The sequence below is a fragment of the Panthera uncia genome, chromosome X (assembly GCF_023721935.1).
Source record: "Panthera uncia isolate 11264 chromosome X, Puncia_PCG_1.0, whole genome shotgun sequence".
NCBI classification, from domain to species: Eukaryota; Metazoa; Chordata; class Mammalia; order Carnivora; family Felidae; genus Panthera; species Panthera uncia.
This window is the reverse complement of record NC_064817.1, coordinates 41,011,050-41,036,707: the sequence shown is the minus strand read 5'-3', so window position 1 is coordinate 41,036,707 and position 25,658 is coordinate 41,011,050. Positions and strand designations below refer to the sequence as shown.

The 25,658-nt window shown below is 41.9% G+C and overlaps 1 long non-coding RNA gene and 1 pseudogene across 2 annotated transcripts in view; both read right to left on the bottom strand.

The window, feature by feature from the left end:
- The window catches only part of LOC125931688 (uncharacterized), a 173,349-nt gene that overhangs the window by 142,040 nt on the left and 5,651 nt on the right, over positions 1-25,658 (bottom strand). The gene's annotated exons all lie outside the window — the stretch shown is intronic.
- LOC125931687 (60S ribosomal protein L32-like) lies at positions 14,042-14,730 on the bottom strand (annotated as a pseudogene).

The window sequence follows — 25,658 nt, the reverse complement described above, 5'->3', positions numbered from 1 at the left end:
GTGTTGTATGGAAACCAATTTGACAGTAAATTTCATATATTAAAAAAAATAAAAAATTAAAAATTAAAAAATAAATAAATAAATAAATAAAAATATATTTTGTCAATGAAAAAAAAAAAATAAATAAACTCGTTTTCCTTAAGGAGCCAGGCTGCTGTCCAAGGCCAATTGACCATTTGCTGGTTGCCAGCTCACCCAACAAGAGGAAAGCAATATTCACCATTTCCAAATATGGCTGTGGTTTTCCTTCTTTCCTCTCTCATCTTTCTTGTAGATAAACCCAAAGTTAGATAAAATCAATCTATTATTAGTGTTTTGCATCCAAGCAAATCAGTGTGATAATAATTAACAATATGTCTCTGGGTTATTATTTTGTTGCCAGATGGATGGGGGAGATCCCTGGGCCCTGAGGCCTTCATCCAGCTCATCCCTGGGATATCATCAAAGGCTCTTGGTCTTATAAGAAAGAATGCAAGACCAGACACAATGGTTGAGTGGTGCAAGTGGGAAAGTCTATTAAAATGAATTAAGGAAAGAGGAGCTAAGGTGGCAGAGCAGTAGGGGGACTTCCTATGCTTGCCCCTCATCCCTTGAACACAGCTAGATAAATATCAAATCATTCTGAACACCCAAGAAATCAATAGGAATGCTGAGAGAACAAACTGCAAAACTAGAGGGAGAAAAGAAGCCACATTGTGGAAGGTAAGAGGTGCTGAGGCATGACTCCGGGGAGAAAAGAACTGTGGGTGCTGCAGAGGGAAGGGAGCTTTGATCTCAGTGAAAGGAGAGAGAGAGAGAGAAACAGAGAGAAAACAGTGCACAGGGGATTGCACAAGAGAACATTTCCCCAAAACCACTGACTGGGAAAATTAAAGCGGCTGATTATCATTTTTACAAGCAACAGAGCTCAAAGTGTGAAGATTTAGAAGTCTGCACCACTGCTGGGTGGAGCCTGGGGGGCACAGTGGTGCTCCAGTAGGAAAGGAGGATGGAGTCCCAGGAGCAGAAAGCATGATTTGAGGATCCCCTGGGTCGCACTGGGAGAGACAGTTCTCCTTCTTGGAGTGCATTTGGGAGAGGTGACAAAGCCTCTTGGTGTGGGGGTGTAGCGGGGAAGAGCAGGCAGGCACCAATGTGATGCCTCATTTGTTAGCGTAGGAACAGAGACACCCACTGGGAGCAGCAAACCTTGGTGCCAGCTTTTCGATGGTCCTTACCATAAACTCAAGGACCCTGCACAATCGTGCAACTGCTTTTCTGGGGCAAACCAGCAGCATGATGAGACCCTCACCCAGAGGACCAGCGTGGGTCTGTGCTGCACCGGGTCCCTAAAATTTGTAGTTTTGAAACCCAACCATGAACCTGAGATAAAACACAGGAGTAGTGTGCCACCCGGCAGGCACCAGACACAGAAAGGGTGAAGGCAGGGATCTGATGGAAGCTGTAGACACAACAGGGGAGATTGTTTGCTCTTCTCTGAGGGCTTCCTGAATAGCAGCAGGCACGAACTCCACACTCTGGGGACAAGAGAGTGTGGTGAGGCCATTCCCATGCCCGCCCCCTCTGCCCCCCCCCCATCAGCACTGACAGACATCAGTGAGCAACACATCACCCCCAGTGGAGGCTGGAGCCACTTACACCAAGTTCCAACCCCCTGTGCCTTTCATGTGCATCTTTACTAGGGCAAGTCCACAGGAGAAGCAGTGCAGCAGGATCCTTGCCCACAAGACCAGCACCAACCCTGTACATGCACCAAGTCCGCTGACCATAGAGCGCTGCAGAGCTTCAGCTCTAGCAGAAATAAGATCAGGCTTCATTTAACAACCAGACCAAAGCACACCTAGTTAAAATGCCACACACAGGACAAGGTCCAAACACTTCCCACTGCAGGCAAGGAGAAACTCTGCAGAGCACTGACCAACCAAAACAAAAGTGCACACTCTGAAGCACTTCCTGAAGCAACAGGCCCTGGACAGTGTAGGACCTCTTCTTACTCTCAGGAGCAGCCATTACTCTCAGGAGCAGGAAATGGAACAGGCTTTCCTAACGCACACATGCGCGCGCGCACGCACACACACACACAGACATACATACACACAAAACAGTGACCTAGACAAAATGACAAGATGGAAGAATTCACCCCAGTAGAACAAGAAGACATCACGGCCAGAGATCTAATCAAAACAGATATAAGTGATGTGCCTGAACCATGATTTCAATTTTTTTAATGTTTTTATTTATATTTGAGAGAGAGAGAGGGAGACACAGAATCTGAAGCAGGCTCCAGGCTCTGAGATTTCAGCACAGAGCCCTACGAGGGGCTGGATCCCATGAACCATCAGGTCATGGCTTGAGCCAACGTCAGATGATTAACCAACTGAGCCACCCAGGAGCCCCGTCTGAACTACAACTTAAAACAACAATCATTTGGGGCACCTGGGTGGTTCAGTTGGTTAACCGTCTGACTTCGGCTCAGGTCATGATCTCACTCTTTATGGGTTCGGGGTCCCCATCGAGCTCTGTGCTAACAGCTCAGAGCCTGGAGCCTGTTTCACATTCTGTGTCTCCCTCCCCATCCCTGGTTCTCACTGCCTCTCTCTCTCAAAAATAAATAAACATTAAAAATTTTTAAATAAAAAAATAAAACAATCATAAGGATACAAGCTGGGCTTAAAGGCATAGAGAATCCCTTTCTGCAGAGATAAAAGAGTATTTACTACTTGGGGATGGGATATCTTAGGCTCACAGTTTCATGCCTCTTCTCCAATATTTGGTCAGGATCTCTGGCTTTCTGTGTGTTGGGCCTGTGTGGTTTGATCCAGTTTCTTGTAGCTTTGTTTTTGCAGCTGCCAGGACAGGCCTCTAACTTTCCCTACAGCTTGCCATGACTCCCCCTTTGTCAGCCTCCAAGCATCCTGTTAAAACCTAACCAACTGCTTACTCTAGCACTTTGACACATTACCTAACCTCTATCAGCCTCAGTTTCCTTATCTTGAAAAATGGGAACATACAACACACACCTAGAGAAAACTGAGTGAGATCACCAAAGTTCCAGTGCCCAGCACTGCATTCTGCACAGGTGCAGAAAAGCTGCCTTCCCAGGTGAAGTTGATGATGAAGGTGTTCAATTAGGCACTCAAGAAGTGTCACAAGTAGAAAGGAACTTATGTGAAATGCTTAGTGGAATCCTAATCAATCAATTAACCATTGTGTGTGTTAAGCTCCCGTGCTGGGGAAGATACGAAAGGACAGACAAGATCCCTTTCTTTAAAGAAACAATATGAGTTGTGGAGATATAATACACATGAACCAATACTTCAAGAATATGGCCATGGTGGAACTTAACAATATGAATAAACTGCGGAAGGGCAAAGGAGGGTGACAATACTTAATGCAAGAAGGCATGAAGGTGTGGAAGAGCAGAGTCAGACTGACCAGATAATCCTTCTGGTGCCCAACAGAGTTACTCAAGATGATGTTACAGGTCAGTACCCTAGGTTGAAATGTTGAGTGATATAAGCACTTTGTGCCTCAGTTTCCTCACCTATAAAATAAGAATTACAATACCCACTTCAGAAAGTTATGTACTTTATATGTGGTAATTGGTGAGAAGCACTTCACAAATCCAAAGCAGGAAATTTATTTATAGTAGTTGTTATTGTGATTTTTCTTCACTGTAGTTGACATTGCCTTTCTATTCTTCATTCTCTCATATCCCCTCTTACAACCATGCTGGAAAACACCCACTTTACTCCCAATTTCATAAACATTTCTTGCTCTTTCTGGCTTGTACTTTTATTTACTCTGAATGTACCCTATCTCCCTCCCCACCCCCACCCCCAAACACACGCAGAACTCATCTGCCACTGCCTTTCTCAGTTTCACGGTCTAGATTAAATTAGGAAAGTATTTCCAGAGTCATTCAATGCACATTTTTTTGCCTTTATACAGCACTCTTCACAGACAGCAGTGTGTCATAATTGCTTTTGTAGGCAAAAGTCTCTAATTGGCTTATGAGGCAAGCACACTATTAGCCTTTGAGTTTCCTAAGGCCAGCCAAAACAAGGCACAGAGTAGTCTAGCTAGACCCCCAAAATCAGGAATTCTTGATTCGGTTTCTCGAGGATAAAGGCCAAGTAGCTCCCCCTGCTGTTCCAGAGTCCACTTGGCTTCTGCACTGTGGGTAGGCCATAAGAGGAACCCATCTAGGAATGAGAACCAGTCATCTGACAATCTGTATTAATTGTGAGTCCTTCAGCATTTTGAACAGTAAACATTTTTGGTTACTGAAACACCTGACAATAGTTAATTCATAATTCCTGGATTATATGTGTTCTGGTGTGCACGTGCACACATGCATGTGTGTAAGTTTAAATGCCACAAATCTGGGGCACTTGGGTGACCCAGTCGTTAAGCATCTGACTTCAGCTCAGGTCATGGTGTCACATTTGGTGAGTTCAAGTCCCGCATCGGGTGAGCACGAGCCCGCTTCTGGTGAGCTCCAGCCCAGCTTCAGGTAAAAAAAACACAAGCCCCAGATAAGCCAGCTTCCCTCCCTCCCTCTTTTTTTCTCCCTTCCTCTCTCTCTCTCTCACTTGTTCCCGCTCTCTCTCTCAAAATAAAATAAAATAAAAAATAAAATAAAATAAAATAAAAGCCACAAATCTTATATTGGGTGGCTTCCTGCATGTTTTTCAAGTTTTCAAAACCTGAACTAACCAGAGCATATTCAGCTTGATCCTGGGCTGATGTAAGAGAGCTTTCATTGTGTGGGAATGTATGGAGATTATTTTTTAATAAAAGCCTAGTGTTCCCTTTGGATGAATTCCTTAATCTCACAGTGAAATATTGCATGTGTCACTTTTGATTTATTGTTTCTTTAAACTTTGCACATGTATTAGTTTCATTAAAGATAGTCTGCTTATCTTTTTCATGTCCACCTCCTTAAAGGTGAAGAAGGGCTCAGTCGAGCCTCTGGTGCCGCCTATAGAGTCCCCTTTCTCTCTGCCGAGCCATGTCAGCTGCTGCCCTTCCACTTTTTCTATGGAGTTTATGAAAACATATTAAATCTAATAACTTTGGTTACAGTGTCTGGGCAGCAGCGATGGTGAATAGCTTATCTTACTGACAAATGAGCTTCTTGAAGATCGACCCTTACTTTGAGCACTGGGAAAGAAAAACAGGATAATCCAAAAGACTCCTGTATGTGTAGTCACAGGAACCTAGAGCCATCTGGTTGGGACAAAAATAAATCAGCGATGAAGGCTGCGTGAACCTCCAGGGACTTGGGCAACCAACTCGACATTAGTCGCACTGAAGAGCAGAGGAGACTGGCAGCAGAGACCGTGGAAACAACTCTAATTAACACACATGGAGCAAAGGACTTTTAGAAGAAAATGCCTTGTATTGCCTGAGGCTGAAAAACAGACAGTAACTTGAAAGTCTCCCAGCTTGATAAAGGCAAATCAAAGCATGTACTGATTGGAGGATAAGCTCTTTTCTGGTACAGAAACACAACAAAACAGAAAATAGAAATGTCATTTAATTGGCATTTAACAAACCAGAGGGCTCCGCTGAGCAAAAATTATTCAGCTGCCTTGTGTTAAGATGCTCCTCTCTGAGAATTCTGTGTGGAGTTACGTTTTTACATATGCTTAGGGTTCTAGATTTAGCAAATCACAGTTATGCAATATTTGGGACACAGTTATGCTAAAAATTGTTTGTTGTTTATCTGAAATTCAAATTTCACAGGGTATCCTATATTTTATCTGGCAACACTACTGTGAAAATAAACGAAAACCACCCAAATGAGAACAAAAACAGGCGATTTATTCAGAGCTTGCTGTAGCAAGACAGTCAGCTGTCATCAGTTATGTTTGGTAGAGATTCAAAGGCAGGCAGGGGAGTGGGAAAGTTTTATAGTTAAAAAAAAAAAGAAAGACTTCAGGTATGCCCTGTGGAAATAAATGAAGACAGACCAAATGAGAAAAGCAAAGGCCATTTATTCTGAGCTTGTGATAGCAAAGGTGTCAGACACTGTCACTTGCTTTTTGGCAGGGACTCAAAGGCAGACAGAGAGGGAAAGCTTTATAGTAAAGAAAGGAAAGGCTTCAGGTGTGCCCTGATTGGAGGCCACTGGCATGGGGAGGCAGGCTAACTAGAAGCAGGGCATCCTGGATGATTGGTTAGGGGAGCATATTTAGCCTTCTCCCATTGGTGCTAATTTGGAAGCAGGGACAAAAATGAAGGTGGCTTGGGGTGCCTAGGTGGCTCAGTCGGTTAAGTGTCTGACTTCAGCTCAGGTCATAATCTCATGGTTCATGGGTTCAAGCCCCACGTTGGGCTCTGTGCTGACAGCTCAGAGCCTGGAGCCTGTTTCAGATTCTGTGTCTCCCTCTCTCTCTTTCCCTCCCCACCGCCCCCACTCATGCTCTGTCTCTCTCAAAAATAAATAAATATTTTAAAAAACGAAGGAGGCTTGCCAGTTATTAATCAAGTCCTGGCCATTTGGGGCTGGTTGTTACAGAAGTTATTGTTTAGTTTCCTGGATTGTCACTAAAGATAGCAACCTGACTTCCTGCAAATCTGATCTATAGCAGACTGGCTTCCTGGGTTATTTATTGTTGATAAGGGGCTGGTTTCCTTCGCAGGTTGCTACAGATTGTGGGGCAAAGTTCTATTTGTATATGTGTCTGGTCATTGCCCATTTGCATATTAAGTCTCTCAGGTCTGATTGGAGGCTGTTGGCAGGAAAAGCTGGAGGTGGGCTAATAAGAAGCAGGGTATCTTGTTAAAGTTTATTTATTTATTTTGAGAGAGAGAGAGTGCATGAGCAAGGAAGAGCAGAGAGAGAGAAAGAGAGAATCCCAAGCAGGCTCTGCACTGTCGGCATGGAGCCAGACACGGGGCTTGAACTCAACAAACCATGAGATCACGACCTGAGCCGAAATCAAGAGTCGGACACTCAACCTACTGAGCCACCCAGGCACCCCAAGAAGCAGGTCATTTTATGTGATTGGCTTGTGAAGCAGATTTGGCTTTCTCTGGTGAGTGCTGAGTTGAAAGCTGGAGTCAAAAACAGGGAAGCTGGCAGTCGTTGATGAAATCCTGATGGTTTGGGACCAATTGCAGCAGAGGTTGTAGTTTGACCTGCCTAGCAGGTTGCAACAGAGATGGTCATTTGGCAAAGGACCTGCATAGACATTTCTCTAAAGAAGATACACAAATGACCAACAAGCACATGAAGAGGTGCCCAACATCCTTAGTAATCAGGGGAAATGCAAATAAAAACCACGAGATACCACTTCATATCCACTAGGACGGCAGTAATTCAAAACACACATAATAACAAGTGTCAACAAAAGAGGTAGAGAAATGGGAACCCTCATAAATTGCTGGTGAGAATGTAAAATGATGCAGCTGCAGTAGAAAACAGTTTAGCAGAGCAGTTCCTCAAAAATTTGAAAACAGAACTGCCATTTGACCCAGAATCCCACTCTCTGGTATATACCCAGGACAAATGAAAACATATGTCTGCACAAAAGACTTGTACATGAATGTTCACAGCAGCATTATTCACAGTCACCAAAAATGGAAATAGACTAAACGTCCATCAGCCAACGAATGGATAAACAACATGTGGTATATCAATGCAATAAAATATTATTCAGCCATAATGAAGTACTAATATATGGAACAACATGGTTGAACCTTGAAAACGTTATGCAAAGTGAAGGAAGCCAGACACAAAAGGCTACATAGTGTACAATCCTGTTTATATGAAATGGTCAAAAGAAGCAAATCCATAGAGACAGAAAATATGTTAGTGGTTACCAGGGCCTGGGAGGAGGTGGGAATAGGGAATGACTGCTAATGGGTACACAGTTTCTTTGGGAAATGATGAAAATGTTCTAGAATCAGTTAGTAGTGATGGTTGTACAACTCTGTGAATATACTAAAAAACACTGAATTGTACAGTTTTTAAAATGCTATGATTCTAAATTTAGGAGTTATGTTTTCTTCTTTCCCTTCTGCTTTTATTCTCTCTATGCACTTAGAAAATATAAATTGTCATAGCCTCTTGTTAGTTTTAATCACATGAGGTAGACCTAGAAGTTCCTAAACTCTCTTCCTTTAGCTCTCTCTGTTTCACCATCTATAAATATTTAGCCTGTGTTTGATTTCTCTCAAGCAGGGCCTTCCAAAAGTGTCTGATCCACCAATCTCCAATTAGCTGGTTGACTTTAAGATGGTAAGAGCTTCATGTTTTACCTTTCTCACTGCCACAAAAGTCTACTGATAATATATGTTCTAACCAGCCATCCCCAACCCCAGAAACACATTCAAATAACCTGTGAAATAAGTTTTGAATGTTGATGCCTGAAGCCCAGACCCAGCTGGATTGGTATAAGGTGGGCTTGAAAATTGATATTTTAAAATGTTCTCTAGAAAATTCCAGTGGTCAGAGTTGATGAAAACTGAAATAAAAAATAATTATTTGTAAATTTTAGATTTATTAATTATATTTCTATCAAGCAATATAAAGTTCTAAAAGTCTAGTGATACTTTCTAAGACTTTTAAAAACACAGTTCTTTGTTCTGCCCTTATCCATCCTTCATTCTCATTCCCCAGAGGCAACCACATTCAACCCTTTTAACTATTTCCTTAAATTATTTACCTCTATTTATTGGTGGTGTTATTATACTGATATTTCTTATTTATTTCCTTATTTTTTAATATTTTAAATGTTTATTTATTTTTGACAGACAGAGCATGAGTAGGGGAGGGGCAGACAGAGATAGAGACAGAATCTGAAGCAGGCTCCAGGCTCTGAGCTGTCAGCACAGAGCCCAACATGGGGCTTGAACTCATGAGCCGTGACATCATGACCTGAACTGATGTCAGATGCTCAAATGACTGAGCCACCCAGGCATCCCCAACTGTTGTTTTTAATGTTTGTTTATTTTTGAGAAAGATAGTACAAGCAGGGTAGGGGTAGAGAGAGAGGGAGACAGAGGATCCAAAGCAGGCTCCATGCCGACAGCAGTGAGCCCTGCATGGGGCTCGAATCCACAAACCGGGAGATCATGACCTGAGCTGAAGTCGGACGCTCAACCAACTGAGCCACCCAGGTGCTCCCACACCCAACTGGTTTTTCACAAAGATGTGAAAAGAATCGAATGGATCCAATGGAGGAAGGATAGCCTTTTCAACAAATGGTGCTGGAGCAGTTGGATAGCCATAAGCAAAAAAAAAAAAAAAGGAACCTTGACTTAAACCTCAAACTTTGTACAATTAACTGAAAATGGGTAATGGAGTTAATGTAAAATGTGAAACTGGCTTTAGAAACAAAACATAGGGAAAAAAATCTTTAGGATCTAGGACTCAGTAAAGAGTTCTTAGGCTTGACACCAAGAGCACAATCCTTAAAAGGAAAAGTGGATGAACTGGACTTTAGCAAAATTAAAGACATTGGTTCCATTGACCCTGTCAAAAAGATGCAGAGACAAGTTACAAACTGGGGGAAAATATTTGCCAGTCCCGTATCTGACAAAGGCCTTATATCTAGGATATACAAAAAAACTCTAAGAGCACAACAATAAAAAAGCAAATAATCCAACTAGAGACTGGGCAAAAGACAGGAACATACATTTCACCAAGAAGGAGACATGGATGGCAAATAAGTATCTGAAAAGATGGTCAACATGACTGGCCATTACAGAAATGTAAATTAAGACCACGATATGATATCACTAAGCACCTATTAGTTGAAATAAATAAATAGTGATAAATACCAAATGCTGGTGAGGACACAGAGAAGTGGAATCTCCATACATTGCTGGTGTGAATGTAGGATGGTTTAGCCAGTCTGAAGAAGGGTTCATGGTAAAGTGAATACAAAGATGTAACATGAGGATGTTCTTCGGTGGTAATGGACCAGTTCTGGAGCTTGATTGTGGCAGTGGCATAAAACTACACACACACACACACACACACACAAATGCAGTTTTTTTAATGGTAAACACTGAATGAGGTATATAGTCTAATTAACAGTAATGCATCAGTGTCAGTTTCCTAGTGTTGATATTATACTACAGCTATGTAAGATGTCACCACTGGGAGAAGATGGGTAAGGATGAAGTTGTACTATTTTTGCGATATCCTGCAAGTCTATAATTATTTCAAAACAAAAAAAATTAAGAAATATATCCCCCAAAAGAAGTCTGCCCCTTCTGACTATTAGGCTGGGCCTCCTGTGACCTAAGCTGGCCAATCCACATCAACCTCCTTCTTAGGCATAGTATTTGGATAAAAAGAAGTCACATTACACAAATCAGCCAACCAGAGTCCTCTTGGAGAACTTTTTTTGTCTACCAAGGAAGATAACATGGGGGAACCCTGATAATGTTATTTGAATCCCTAGATCCAGCTGTGCCTCAAAGCATAGAGCCTGCATTTCCCAATTGTGCAAGCCAATAATTCCTCTAAAAACATTGATGTATGATAGGGAGAATCCAAAAGGACAGTAGTCATAATAATTACTAACTATAGTTTTTACCTTGTTTCTATTTCCTTCTATCTAAGTCACTCTGAGTCTTTGAAAACATAGGATAAAAACTGAGCTACATCCATTGAAGGGCTTAGATGGAAATAATAATGGTGCAGTTAACATCGATGTAATGTTTGGGTATACAAATTTTCTGTGAATGCCTGAAATTATACCATAAAATAATCTACCTTCTCTGTTCAGATAAATGGTCCCTTTGCCAATCAAATTCATTTCTGTTTAAGCTGAATGCAATAAGCATATAACATGAGGAGGCAGATATGGAAGATCATAGTCAGAAGTTAAGTCTACTTTCCTATGTATCAAGGAAGAGAATTTTAGAGAAATATAAACCAGATCTGAATCAAGTAAAAAGTGTCCAACTAGAGAAAAGTATCCATATGGAAAACTGTTATCTCGTGACAACAAGGCAGCCTCAGTTGCCTAGGTGACTCCCACAGGAAGATGTTAGCCATGTGGCTTTCTTTATAACCTGGCAGGATAGGCTATTATCTCCAGGGTCTGGCATCAGGAGCTCCAGATAAATGGGCCCTTGTTTGCCATCTTCCAGGACATGGCAACATAAGTTCAATTGAGACAAGCCATAACCGAGAAGTACACTCACTGAACCCTTCTCATAAGGGAGCTGGCTCATCTTCAGATGTGCAGACAGGATGGATGTAACACCCAGGAGCTATGGGAACAAATGACAGAGGGCAGTACAGGTCAGTAGTTAGGTGAGTTGAGTGAGGTGGCAGAGGAAGATCCAGTTTAAGTGCCAAAAATTCTGGCTAGCTCTCAGCATATGGTGGCAGAGTATCAAAGAGCAGGCTACATATAAATGGTGATTCTTGGAAGCCTAAGCAAGTTGTCAGTCAGCTCAGGTGCATCTTACAACAGGGGGCAAAACTGTGGGCACTGGACTGGCTATGGAAGCCAAAACTTGATTCCATGGGTAGTCAGTGGGGAAAGGTATTAGGACATACAGGAAAGAGATAAGCACAGAGCTCTAATCCGGGATCATCCAGGGTAGGGTATACATCATTGTGGCAGATACCCAAGCTGAAGAAATAAGACAGAAGCCCAGTTCTGTGAAATGGGCTATAAAGACCCAGAAATCAATTTAGAAGTAAGCAGAGCCCAATGTTGAGCTCCCAGAATGTTAAAACGGAGCTCCTGAAATTTTCACTGAGAACAGACATCATTCGTAGAGAATAAGGCAAGATTTAGCCTCTAGGTGGAAATTGAGGGGCCCGTTTAGGAAAAAAAAAAAAAAAAAGGATAATTGTAACTGGGAACCCAGCTGGAAATGTCACCGCTACCATTGTGAAACTTCCCTCAGTTCTATGTATGCCACTATTAGAGCTGGATTTTGTTTTTAGCAAAGGGTTATCCCATTCCTTATAAGAAAATTTTCTAGGGGCGCCTGGGTGGCTCAGTCAGTTGAGCATCCAACTTCGGCTCGGGTCATGATCTCACAGTTCATGGGTTCGAGCCCCACGTTGGGCTCTGTGCTGACAGCTCGGAGCCTGGAGCCTGCTTTGGATTGTGTGTTTCCCTCTGTCTCTGCCCTTCTCCTGCTCGTTCTCTCTCTCTCTCCCTCTCTCTCTCTCTCTTTCAAAAATAAACATTTAAAAAAAGAAAATTTTCCATTAGTATATATGTCATAATTTAAATGTTTATCAGCCATTTATACCTTAGTATGAATTTGCTTACATTTTTCCTTCTGGAGAGCAGGTTTTGATAGAAATTGGAAGAAATTATAGCAGTCTTACTGAGAGGCTAAGAGCCAGCCACTGTGCTCTGCACTAGGGACATAAAGATGAGGCAAAGCACATGTGCTTCATCTCTGAATAATTTTATAATCTTCTATACTAAATGTGGGAAGGAAGCCACTAAAGGGAAAAATAGGTGCAAGAGGAAAGTTGGGTTGATTATAAACAAATATTTTCTTATTTTCCAGTGTTTCCAAATAGGGATGTGTCGAGTAAGAGATTGCTACGGCTGAGGTCAGAGAGGTCTTTTCCTGCTTTCTCCTCTAGGGTTTTGATGGTTTCCTGTCTCACATTCAGGTCCTTTATCCATTTTGAGTTTATTTTTGTGAATGGTGTGAGAAAGTGGTCTAGTTTCAACCTTCTGCATGTTGCTGTCCAGTTCTCCCAGCACCATTTGTTAAAGAGACTGTCTTTTTTCCATTGGATGTTCTTTCCTGCTTTGTCAAAGATGAGTTGGCCATACGTTTGTGGGTCTAGTTCTGGGGTTTCTATTCTATTCCATTGGTCTATGTGTCTGTTTTTGTGCCATTCCAGTGTTTCCAAATAGGACTCATTTTTCCATGGAAATCCCACAAATGATCCTTGCCATCTTTCCACAGCCCTTAGCCCAACATCCTAATTCTTCAAATAGCATCAGGGCTTCTTGGTCCCTGCTTGCTTAAAATCAGGAGGAGAGATGCTGGAAGATCATTTTGTTCCATACACCTTGATTTATTGACAAGGAAATCCCAGCCCAAAGAGATAAAGCAACTGGAAGAAATCATAAAGAGTTCAAGACAGAAGTTCATGGATTCCCCAAAGCCTTGCATCAAAACCCTTTCAACTGCATCATAGCATCTCTTAACAATAGGTCAAGAAAACTACAAATAGCAGAGAAACCCCACATCACTTGTTTTACAATGTCCACTACATAAACTTCAAACCCTTGGGCCTGGCTTTCAAAGCCTTCCACTCTCTTTGGTCTACATAACTGCTCTACTTGATCTTCCATTACTCATCTACTTCAATTATTTGACTCTTATATCACCTGTGCTTTCCTATTTCCATCCCCTCATTCATGCCATCCTCTCCACCAGATGCCCTACTACTGCCATCTCCATATAAAGAATTCCTACCAGTTCTTCAGTGCTGTCCCATTCGCAAAGTCATCTACAATCTCACCCGCCAGAAAAGATCGCTAACTATTTTTGTGTTTGTGCCATTCCAATGGCTCTTACCACATACTACTGTAACTGCCTTATCTGTCCGAATGAAACACAGGGACTCTGATGTATATCTGGAACCCTTCCAGAATTCCCAGCACAGTAAATTCTGCACATGATAAATAAACAAATAAATGAATAGAACAGAATAGAATAGAATAGAATAGAATAGAATAGAACTAACTTGAATTCATGTCATTGACCAAAAGGTGGAGACCAAATCACAGCAATGCTGTTCCAAAGCCTCGCCTCGCTGGGGCAGACTAGATAGGCCAGAGAAGGAAAAACTAGAAGGAGACTGCCGAAGGACCAATTAAGGGACCTGTGATTATTATGGAGTGAGGAAATAAAAGTAGAGATCCAGATGGTAGAACTGGACCTGGACAGGAAACAGCAAACTGGAAACACATTGCAAGCCAAGACATGGGGCCTGGAGGAGATGAAGAATAAAGCTTTAATATGGGAGACTAAACATGGAGGTATCCTAGACACAAACAAGCACACAGCGATTGCCAAATTGTTTTGTGATTTTCTCCTTCTTGTTTTTTTTTCAGTTTTATGGTTTTATTAACACAAATATAATATGCACATAAGCTGTCTATTCATTTTCTTTGCTGTACAGCCTAGCATTGGGCTCGGTGACTCTGATGGCCAACTGGGCTGCTCTTTCCACAATGGCTTTGCCTCTTCTTGAAGGAGACATTGTGAGCAGTCTCAGCACAGTAAGATTTGTTGCATATCAGCAGCACTTCAAGCTCCTTGACATTGTGGACTAGAAACTTCCAGAAGCCACTGGACAACATAGTCTTTGTTTTCTTGTTGGTCCCATAACCAATATTGGGCATCAAGATCTGGCTCTTGAATCTTCTGTGCACCCTATTGTCAATGCCTCTGGTTTCTGCCAGTTGCACATAATTTTCACATATTGGTCTGACTGGTGCTAAATGAAATTCTTGGTCCTCTTTTTAATGCTCTTGGGCTTCACAAGCGTTCTAAGGGTGGCCATGATGCTGAGTAGGAGATAGCTGCCACCTCCACAGGCAGCATGGAGGAAGAGACTGATTTTCTCTCTTTTTTAATGCATTTATTTATTTTGAGAGGGGTGGTAGGAGCAGAGAGAGAGGGAGAGAGATAATCCCAAGCAGGCTCCACACTGCCAGCACAGAGCCCAGCTCAGGGCTCAAACTCATGAACTGTGAGATCGTAAGCTGAGCCGAAACCAAGAGTCAGACGTTTAACCAACTAAGCCAACTAGGCACCCCTGCTTTTCTCCTTCTTGATGAAAGTTGTGAGCTTAGTTACTAATCATTCTTTTTTTTTTTTTTAATTTGTTGGAAGGTTCTGTAAGTCTCTGAAGCACAGAAATGCAGGCTGTGTCCCCGGGAACCCTGCCCTGTACCTTCCCTCTGCCCCCACCCATGCTCTGTGGAGACATCTCAGGGCCACCAGGGTTGTCAAGGGGCATCCTAGGCAGGGTTCTGGAGCTCCAGCTAACCTCCCTTCAAACACTGAATTTCAATTTATCTTGTATTTTGGGTTTGCCTTAAGATATATCTTGAAAAAAAGAATTTGCTGTTTTAAAGGTGTTTTATATGACCCAGTAATTCCATCCCTTTCATTCAAGAGAAATGAAAATAGATGTCCACACAAAAGTCTGTGCACAAATGTGCATAGCAGCCTATTAATAATAGCCAAAAGGTAGACGTAAGCCAAATGTCCATCAACCGATGAATGAATGGATAAACAAAATGTGGTTTACCAGTGCAATGGAATATTATTCATCCTTAAAAAGGAATGAAGTCCTGATACATGCTAAAAAGCCAGTGAATCTTGAAAGCATTATGCTACATGAGAGAAACCAGTCACAAAAATCACATATTGTATAATTTCACTTAAATGAAATGTCCAGAATAGGCAAATCCATAGAGACAGAAAATAGATTAGTGGCTGCCTGGGGTGGTGAGGAATAAGGGCTGACTTTTAATGGGCATGAGGTTTCTTTTAGGGGGGTCAAAACTGTTCTAACATTAGACTGTGGTAGTGGCTGCTTGACCTTGTAAAGACATTTAAAAACCACTTTTACATTTTTTTAATGTTTTATTTATTTTTGAGGGAGAGAGAGCATGAGCAGAGGAGGGGCAGAGAGAGAGGGAGACACAGAATCTGAAGCAGGCTCCAGGCTCTGAATTGTCAGCACAGAGCCTGACATGGGGCTCAAACTAATGGATCATGAGATCATGACCTGAGCCGAAGTCAAACACTTAACCAACTGAGCCACCCAGGCACCCCTAAAAACCACTTTTAAAAGGCTGTGTGGTCTATGCATTACATCTCAATAAAGCTGTCTTTTTTATTTTCAAATTTAAAATTTTAGAATCTTTCACTCTAAGGCAATGGTTCTCAACAGACAGCAAGGGGCCAATCCTGTCCCCCAGGGAATATTCAATATCTAGAGACATTTTTGACTGTCACAACGAGGGAGGTGTTACTGGCATCTAGTGGGTAGAGGTCAGGGAAGCTACTAAACACCCTACAAGGCACAGTACAGGCCCCACAACAAAGAAAAATCTTGCCCAAGATGTCAACAGAGCCTTGGCTAAGATACCCTGATCAAGGGTAAGTGCTTTAAAATAAAAATGAGGGGCACCTGGGTGGCTCAGTTGGTTGAGCATCTGACTCTTGATTTTGGCTCAGGTCATGATCCCAGGGTCATGAGATTGATCCCTGTGTTGGGCTCTGTGCTAAGCATGGAGTCTGTCTGGGACTCACTCTCTCTCTCTCTCTCTCTCTCTCTCTCTCTCTCTCTCCCCCTCTCTTTCTCTCTCTCAATAAATAAATGAAATAAAATAAAAAATAAAATAAAATAAAATATAAAATAAAAATGACTGTTCTAATACTTTCATCGAGGTTTGTTGTTGTTGGTTTTTTATGGTATTTGCTACCCACCCTCACCCCCATATACCCATGGGACTCAGGAGTTGCTTCACATCTTTTGGACCTGGTCTCTCAGGGCTAAAGTGGCCGCTAGGATGCATGAATTCGTGTTTATAGCAGTGATCAGCTCCTCCCTCTCACAACGGTTAGAAACCACTTCAGGATTATAGTCAGAGCTCTTGAAAATATTTATGCAACAATTTTTAATGATAGTTATGGTTCTACAAAATGGACAGGGGCTATCTTAACATTGTAAATAAAGTACCTAATTTAGAAGGTAAAGAAACATCCATATTTTATAGTCTAGAAAATTTAAATCCATGCTTTAAAAAGAGACCTTACATGAAATGCATACACGACTCAGCAAGTTTATTTGTCAAAATATATTTATACAAAAGATGCATTATAAAGTTAGGGGATCTGGTGAGGCTAGGCAAGTATTCACAGTAACTACATGAGGGCAAGTGCCTATGGAAAAATTTTGTGACAGGCAAGCTGAAGTTAACTGAGTAAAGCCCTGTATGGAGCCAGCTCTCTCTATGGGCGTACCTTGTTTTATTGCACTTCCTTTTATTGTGCTTCGCAGACACATACAATTTTGCAGGGCTGGAAACATTTGTTTTCAGGAGTCAGAGCCTCCCTTGCCTGCTTTGTTGGTTTCCCTCAGGGACATGTCTCTTTTTCTAGGAGACTTATTCTTTTCACCTTACCTCTATCACACCTCTAACAAAACCAATTCTCTGAAAAAGGTTCTGACAAGATCTTCACCTGGATGGTTGATAATGCCTAAATTTTACCTTTCCCAAGGGTGTGTGTATTGTAAAAGTTGTCAGAGCCTTCAGCGGAAGGAAGGAATGAAAGTGTAAAATTGGAAACTTAAGACTTGCTAGATGGGGCTATGCAATTAACACATCAAAGCAACAACATGGATAAATCTAAAAGTAATTATGCTGAGTGAGTGAAGCCAGACGAGAAAAAATATATACAGTATGATTCCATTTATATAAAATTCTAGGAAATACACACAGAAAGCAGACAGTGGTTGCCTGGAAATGGGATGGTTGGTGGAAAGGGTGGGTGGGAGGCAGGGATTCCCAAGGGACAGCAGAAAACTGTTGGGGGTGATGCATATGTTCACTGTCTGGATCATGGGGATGGTTTTGCAGGTGTATGCATATGCCAAAACTCATAAAATCACCTACACTTTAAATATGTGCAATTTATTGAATGTCAATTATAACACAGGTGGTTACAAAATTTAAGGTTACAATATATTTTTTAAGAGCACTGTGCAATTTCCAAAGGGAAGTCAAACTTGCAACTTACAGGAATGGTAAAGCAAGATTACGTCCTAAAAGTACATTGTTCTAAACTTTTATATAACTGAAAAAACATTTAATCTGTATTTACATGGCAAGAGTGAACTCTAGTAGACATTGCTGTGGCTTAATAAAACTGAAGTAAACCTTGAGTTGAAGCTTGGGATAATTTCCCCTTTTGCTGGTTCAGTGGGTTCACATTACTCTCTTATGAACCCCAAATCTGTTCCCAAGCCCCTGTACCTCCAGTCTACTCAGTACCCTGCCCCCAGATCCCCAGTAATCAAGGCATTAGAAGAGGCTCATGAAGAGCTGAAGTGGGTAACTGAACAGTAACCACAGTATCCAAGGCATACCTAGAAGGCCATCTCTCACTTGCATCACCTGGATAACAGCCCAGGTGTCTTACTTAAAACTGAGCTTCAGGGGTGCCTGGGTGGCTCAGTCGGTTGAGCATCCGACTTCGGCTCAGGTCATGATCTTGCAATTGTGGTGGTTCCAGCCCCTCATCAGGGTCTGTGCTGACAGCTCAGAGCCTGGAGCCTGCTTCGGATTCTGTGTTTCCCTCTCTCTCTCTCTGCCCCTCCCCTGCTCAGGCTCGCTCTCTCTCTCTCTCTCTCTCTCTCTCTCTCTCTCAAGAGATAAACATTTTGAATAAATAACAAACAAACAAATAAATAAATAAATAAATAAAATTGAGGTTCAGATATATTCCATAAATTTTATCTAGGAGGTTGAGAAATAGCAGAAAAATGAACAGTGGTCTCAGATGGTGACACTACTGAAGCCACTGAGGTTCTGGCAAATATATAGTTCTCAACTCTGCTTCAAAGAGTTCCATGGGAAGATGGAGAATTTGAGGGGCCCCACTCCCAGCTGGGGTCTGTATATTTGTATGGGGCTCAGCCAGACATCAGAGTTGGAGCACTGGGGCCCAGGCACAGGGTCTCAAGGGCAGCTCCACCGAGATGAGGTCAGGTGGGATGGTGCCTTTCCCTCTGCATCTGGACATGAATATCTGTAAATGGCATGTTGGTCTGGGGTCCCTCCGTCTAAAGACAGAAACCCTCCTCCCCAAGCAACTCATGAAGTGGAACAAGACCTATAACACTGCAAAGGCTGATGTCCTAGTGCCGCTGTTGCTAACAAATGCCACTGAAATGCACATCACCTGATCCATATTCACAACAGTATGGGATGTGGGTATGGGCTGCAAACAGCAGCATCTAAAGTCAGAAATCCATTCCGTGTTGTTGTCACTTCTGGTGTTGAGAAAAGCCAGACTTCTGGGCATCCAGAAGAGTGAGCTTTTTGCCTGTGGAGTTTGTGAGACCTCCAGAAGCCAGCACCAACTTGCTACTCCCCTTGCAAAAACCCCAAGCTCAATGAAACCAGAAGCTGGTTCTTTGAAAGAATTAACAAAATTGATAAACCACTAGCCACTTTGATCAAAAAGAAACAGGAAAGGACCCAAATAAGCAAAATCAAGAATGAAAGAGGACAGATCACAACCAACACAGCATAAATAAAAACAATAATAAGAGAATATTACAAGCAATTATATGCCAATAAAATGGGCAATCTGGAATAAATGGACAAATTCCTACAAACATATACACTACCAAAACTGAAACAGGAAGAAATAGAAAATTTGAACAGACCCATAACCGGTAAGGAAATCAAACTAGTAGTCAAAAATCTGCCGAAAAAACAAGAATCCAGGGCCAGATGGCTTTCCAGAGGAATTCTACCAAACATTTAAGGAAGAGTTAACACCTATTCTCTTGAAGCTGTTCCAAAAAATAGAAACGGAAGGAAAAATTCCAAACTCTTTCTATGAGGCCAGCATTACCTTGATCCCAAAACCAGACAGAGACACCACTAAAAAGGAAAACTATAGACCAATTTCCCTGATGAACATGGATGCAAAAATCCGCAACAAGATATTTGCCAACCGGCTCCAACAATACATTAAAAAAATTATTCACCACGACCAAGTGGGATTTACACCTGGGATGCAGGGCTGGTTCAATATCTGCAAAACAATTAACGTGATTCATCACATCAGTAAAAGAAAGGACAAGAACCATATGATCCTCTCAATAGATGCAGAGAAAGCATTTGACAAAATACAGCATCGTTTCTTGATAAAAACCCTCAAGAAAGTAGGGATAGAAGGAGCATACCTCGAGATCATAAAAGCCATATATGAACGACCCAATGCTAACATCATTCTCAATGGGGAAAAACTGAGAGCTTTCCCCCTAAGGTCAGGAATGAGACAGGGATGTCCACTCTCGCCACTGTTATTCAACATAGTATTGGAAGTCTTAGCCTCTGCAATCAGACAACACAAAGAAATAAAAGGCATCCAAATCAGCCAGGAGGAGGTCAAACTTTCACTCTTTGCAGATGACATGATACTCTATATGGAAAACCCAAAAGATTCCACCAAAACACTGCTAAAATTGATTCATGAATTCAGCAAAGTTGCAGGATATAAAATCAACGCACAGAAATCGGTTGCATTCCTATACACCAACAATGAAACGACAGAAAGAGAAATCAAGGAATCGATCCCATTTCCAGTTGCACAAAAAAAAATAAAATACCTAGGAATAAATCTAACCAGGGGCGCCTGGGTGGCTCAGTTGGCTGGGCGACCGACTTTGGCTCAGGTCATGTTCTCACAGTTCATGAGTTCGAGCCCTGCGTCGGGCTGTGTGCTGACAGCTCAGATCCTGGAGCCTACTTCAGATTCTGTGTCTCCCCTCTCTCTACCCCTCCCCTGCTCATGCTCTGTGTCTCTCTGTCTCTCAGTAATAAATAAACGTTAAAAAAATTTTTTTTAAATCTAACCAAAGAGGTGAAAAATCTATACACTGAAAACTACAGAATGCTTATGAAAGAAATTGATGAAGACACAAAAAAATGGAAAAAGATTCCACGCTCCTGGATAGGAAGAACAAATATTGTTAAAATGTCGATACTACCCAAAGCAATCTACATATTCAATGCAATCCCTATGAAAATAACACCAGCATTTTTCACAGAGCTAGAACAAATAATCCTAAAATTTGTATGGAACCCCGAATAGCCAAAGTGATCTTGAAAAAGAAAACCAAAGCAGGAGGCATCAACAATCCCACATTTTAAGCTATACTACAAAGCTGTAATAATCAAGACAGTATGGTACTGGCACAAGAACAGACACTCAGATCAATGGAACAGAATAGAGAACCCAGAAATGGACCCACACACGTATGGCCAACTAATCTTTGACAAAGCAGGACAGAATATCCAATGAAATAAAGACAGTCTCTTCAACAAGTGGTGCTGAGAAAACTGGACAGCGACATGCAGAAGAATGAACCTGGACCACTTTCTTACACCATACACAAAAATAAACTCAAAATGGATGAAAGACCTCAATGTAAGACAGGAAGCCAACAAAATCCTCGAGGAGAAAACAGGCAAAAACCTCTTTGATCTTGCCCGCAGCAACTTCTTACTCAACTCGTCTCTGGAGGCAAGGGAAACAAAAGCAAAAATGAACTATTGGGACCTCATCAAAATAAAAAGCTTCTGCACAGCAAAGGAAACAATCAGCAAAACTAAAAGGCAACCGACAGAATGGGAGAAGATATTTGCAAATGACATATCAGATAAAGGGTTAGTATCCAAAATCTACAAAGAACTTATCAACCTCAACACCCAAAAAAACAAAGAATCCAGGGAAGAAATGGGCAAAAGACATGAATAGACACGTCTCCAAAGAAGACATCCAGATGGCCAACCGACACATGAAAAAAGGCTCAACATCACTCATCATCAGGGAAATACAAATCAAAACCACAATGAGATACCACCTTACACCTGTCAGAATGGCTAACATTAACAACTCAGGCAACAACAGATGTTGGCGAGGATGCGGAGAAAGGGGATCTCTTTTGCATTGTTGATGGCAATGCAAGCTGGCGCAGCTACTCTGGAAAACAATATGGAGGTTCCTCAAAAAACTGAAAATAGAACTACCCTAGACCCAGCAATTGCACTACTAGGCATTTATCCACGGGATACAGGTGTGCTGTTTTGAAGGGACACATGCACCCCAATGTTTATAGCAGCACTATCAACAATAGCCAAAGTATGGAAACAGCCCAAATGTCCATCGATGGATGAATGGATAAAGAAGATGTGGTATATATATATACAACAGAGTATTACTCAGCAATCAAAAAGAATGAAATCTTGCCATTTGCAACTACGTGGATGGAACTGGAGGGTAATATGCTAAGTGAAATTAGTCAGAGAAAGACAAAATCATATGACTTCACTCATATGAGGGCTTTAAGAGACAAAACAGATGAACATAAGGGAAGGGAAACAAAAATAATATGAAAACAGGGAGGAGGACAAAACAGAAGAGACTCATAAATATGGAGAACAAACTGAGGGTTATTGGAGGGGTTGTGGGAGGGGGTATGGGCTAAATGGGTAAGGGGCACTAAGGAATCTATTCCTGAAATCATTGCTGCACTATATGCTAACTAATTTGGATGTAAATTTTTAAAAATAAAAAATTAAATTAAAAAAAAAAAAAACAAGCCACCAGCTGATGATGCCTGAAATTCCTTCCCATAGGAAGAAGGTGGTTTTATTGTTTCATTCCACAACCGGCTCTTGATGCCATGTGGCACTGATGTTTCTCCACTCCCCAGCTGTTTAGCTGAGTCCTGGGCATGAGGGCTTCCTAAGATCAGGGTCAGGCCATGGGGAGATGATGGAGGAAACAATGAGTATTTGGAGGCCTCTTATCTGTCCTCCTTGAGGGGACCATCTTTCCTCTCTTATCAGATTTCCTCTCCCTTTTCACTATTCCTGCTCAGTTTCCAGTGCCCTACTCACTCCCTCCTGTCTTTCCTTCTAGAACCTCCCCATTACCCTCGTCCCATACAGAATGCCCTGTTCTGTGTCCCATATCCTCAGGGCCAATTCAGCAAGGTGACCACAGTCAACTAGAGAATAAATATGGCACCATATTTCTTCTTCAGTTATTATCTTTAGGGAGACAGGTTTTAATCCAAAGAGTAATCTTTGAGTAATCCAAGAGTATCATTGGAGATAGACGAGAGAGAGGTTTTTGAACAGCTGGGCCTTTCTAGGGCCTTTGTGTTATTCTCTACATGCTATCCCCACCATACCCCATCAGAAAGGCAAGGTTCTAGACCTGTCTCTGCAAATGAACCAGTAATGTGATTTGCAGCAGAACTCATCGGAGTTGGAATCCCATGGTCACTTCGGCAAAGGCATATTTTAACACTCAGGTTATGCTGCAGAGCGGGCAGTTGATGCTAGGCAAACATTTCATGTAATGTGACCCTTGAGAGGCATTACATGAATGGGGCTTAGAACTTGGACTCCATCACTAGACTGCCAAGATTCCAATCCATTTATTAGCTGTGAAACTTTGAGCAAGTTACCTCACCTTTCTTGCCTCAGTTTTTCTTTCTGTAAAATGAGAAAATAATGACACATGCCTGATAGTGTTGTGGTGATGATAAAATGAATTAGGTAATGTAACGGAGCCCAGGTGCTTATTAAGAGCTGATCCTTACTATTAAGGAAGGACAGTGGCTTCAGGACATGGAGAAGGTTTGAGCCTTGGCCCCATCATCTGCTAACAGTGTGACCTGGAAGCAAGTCACATGTCCTCTGTGTGCCTCAGGTTCCTAATGTGTAAAACAGGGGTAATAATGTCCCCTACCTCTTCAAAGGATGTTGTGAGGATTAAGAGCATTCCTGAGAAGCAGTTAGCACAATCCTGCACTGAATACCTGAATAACAGGGAAATTGTTAATGGTGAATTAGCTAGGCTCATGTTATCTGGTACACCCAATATCTCTCCTTGGGGAAGTTACTACTGTCCCACTTGACTGGTTATTTATTTTGAGATGTTGCATGGGAACTCATTTCAGGGACTGGCTCAAAAGCACCAACCAGTTCTGTCCTCCCAAAGCCCTGGTTGTCGAAATGATCAAAAGGTTACTCACAGAATGCTTGCCTGGGATGGTTTATCCCTCCTGGAGGGACTAAAGCATGACAGATACATCTTTTCCTCCCCACCACTGTACTGTACCAAGTAGGTGTCTGGCATGTTGCAGGTGGATCTAGCCTTTCAGGATGTCACCGAGAGATCAGCAATGCCTTCCTCTGTGGCTGCCTATTCTGCTATTTGTCCAGTCCCATGCTCTAACCTGCACAAATGCTCTTTTCTTCTGGGTGCTAGCACCTCACCTCCTTTAAGTGTTTTGAGGCTTTGGTAAGAAGCAATTGGAACCAGAAGTTCCTGTTTTACTGTAGGCTCCATAACAGCAGCCCAGCCCCAGCCTGAGGATTCAACAGAGTCCCTGAATGCATCCAGGAACAGATTTCACACAGGTGTCTTCTCATTGCCTTAAAAAGACTCGTTTTCTCAGAAACTGGATATCTATGAAGGTTAGGACACAATCTAATGCCCAGTTCAAATATTCAGGAGTGAGGCTGAATTTTTAACTTCCTCAACTGAACTTACATAAAGCTGCAAAGTCTGGTTCCCTGTACTGTCCCATGCATCCTCCTTCAAAGTGAAATATGTCATCTCTGAAATTCCCTTTAACTTTATGACTGTCACTCAGCAACCATGATGTCTTAAGTTAAATCAACTCACACTTCATAATATTCTTCATGAATCCCATTGCAACTGCTGTGAAACAGGACGCTTTATATTGAAGGAGAAAGCTTCAACTTGGACATTAACGGGGTCATGTAAAAAAAAAAAAAAAAAACAGGGGTGCCTGGGTGGCTCAGTCGGTTGAGTGTCCAACTTCAGCTCAGGTCATGGTCTCACAGTTCATGGGTTTGAGCCCTACATCATTGGGCTCTGTGCTGACAGCTCAAAGCCTGGAGCCTGCTTTGGATTCTGTGTCTCCCTCTCTCTCTGCCCCTCCCCTGCTCGTACTGTCTCTGTCAGTCTCTCAAAAAAATGAATAAACGTTAAAAAGAAACCATATGTTTATTATAGGAGGGAGCGATCAATCCTCACTTATGCATCGTGTACTTATTGTGTACCCAGGTCAGCATTACACTGCACCAAGAGAGATGTAACAAAAAAAGGGGGATGTCAACCCTTCTTCCTGCTTTAAGAGAGCCCATACTCTAGCTGGGATGAAAATATGAAGGAGTTTAATTTTAGGAAGCATAAGAAGAGCAGGTTGTTCCATTCACACTCCCAAGTGCGAGGCTCAGAGCGAGACAGAGGACTAGAGGGAGATAATCCACAGGCCAGTTTACAGGGCTGGCTGCGGAGCCCCTCGTTTGGGGCGAGTCAGGCATGAGGCAAGAGTCAGCAATGAATTACCAGAGAGAGCAGCACAAATGACCAATATTGGGAATGGAGGTGATGTCACCACTGATTTGACACATATTAGGAGGATAATTAAGGAAACATTGTTAACAACTTTACACCAATAAATCTGACAACTGAGATGAAATGGACAAATTCATCAAAAGAAAAATTACCCAAGCTTAGTCAAGAAGAAATAGATAATTAGATGGCCTCACTGGTGAATTCTACCAAATACTTAAGGGGAAAAATACCAATTCTACACAAATTCTTCCATAACACTAAAAAGGAAAAAATCCTTCCCAACTCATTCGATGAGGCCAGCTTTATACCCTGATACAAAAATCTGACAAAGTATGCTAACTCACTTAATTTTAAATAAATAAATTTTTTTTTTAAATCAGACAAACACATTCAAAAAGAGTGGGCACCTGGGCAGTCCAGTCAGTTAAGCATCCAACTCTTTTTTTTTTTTTTTTTTTTTTTTTTTTTTTTTT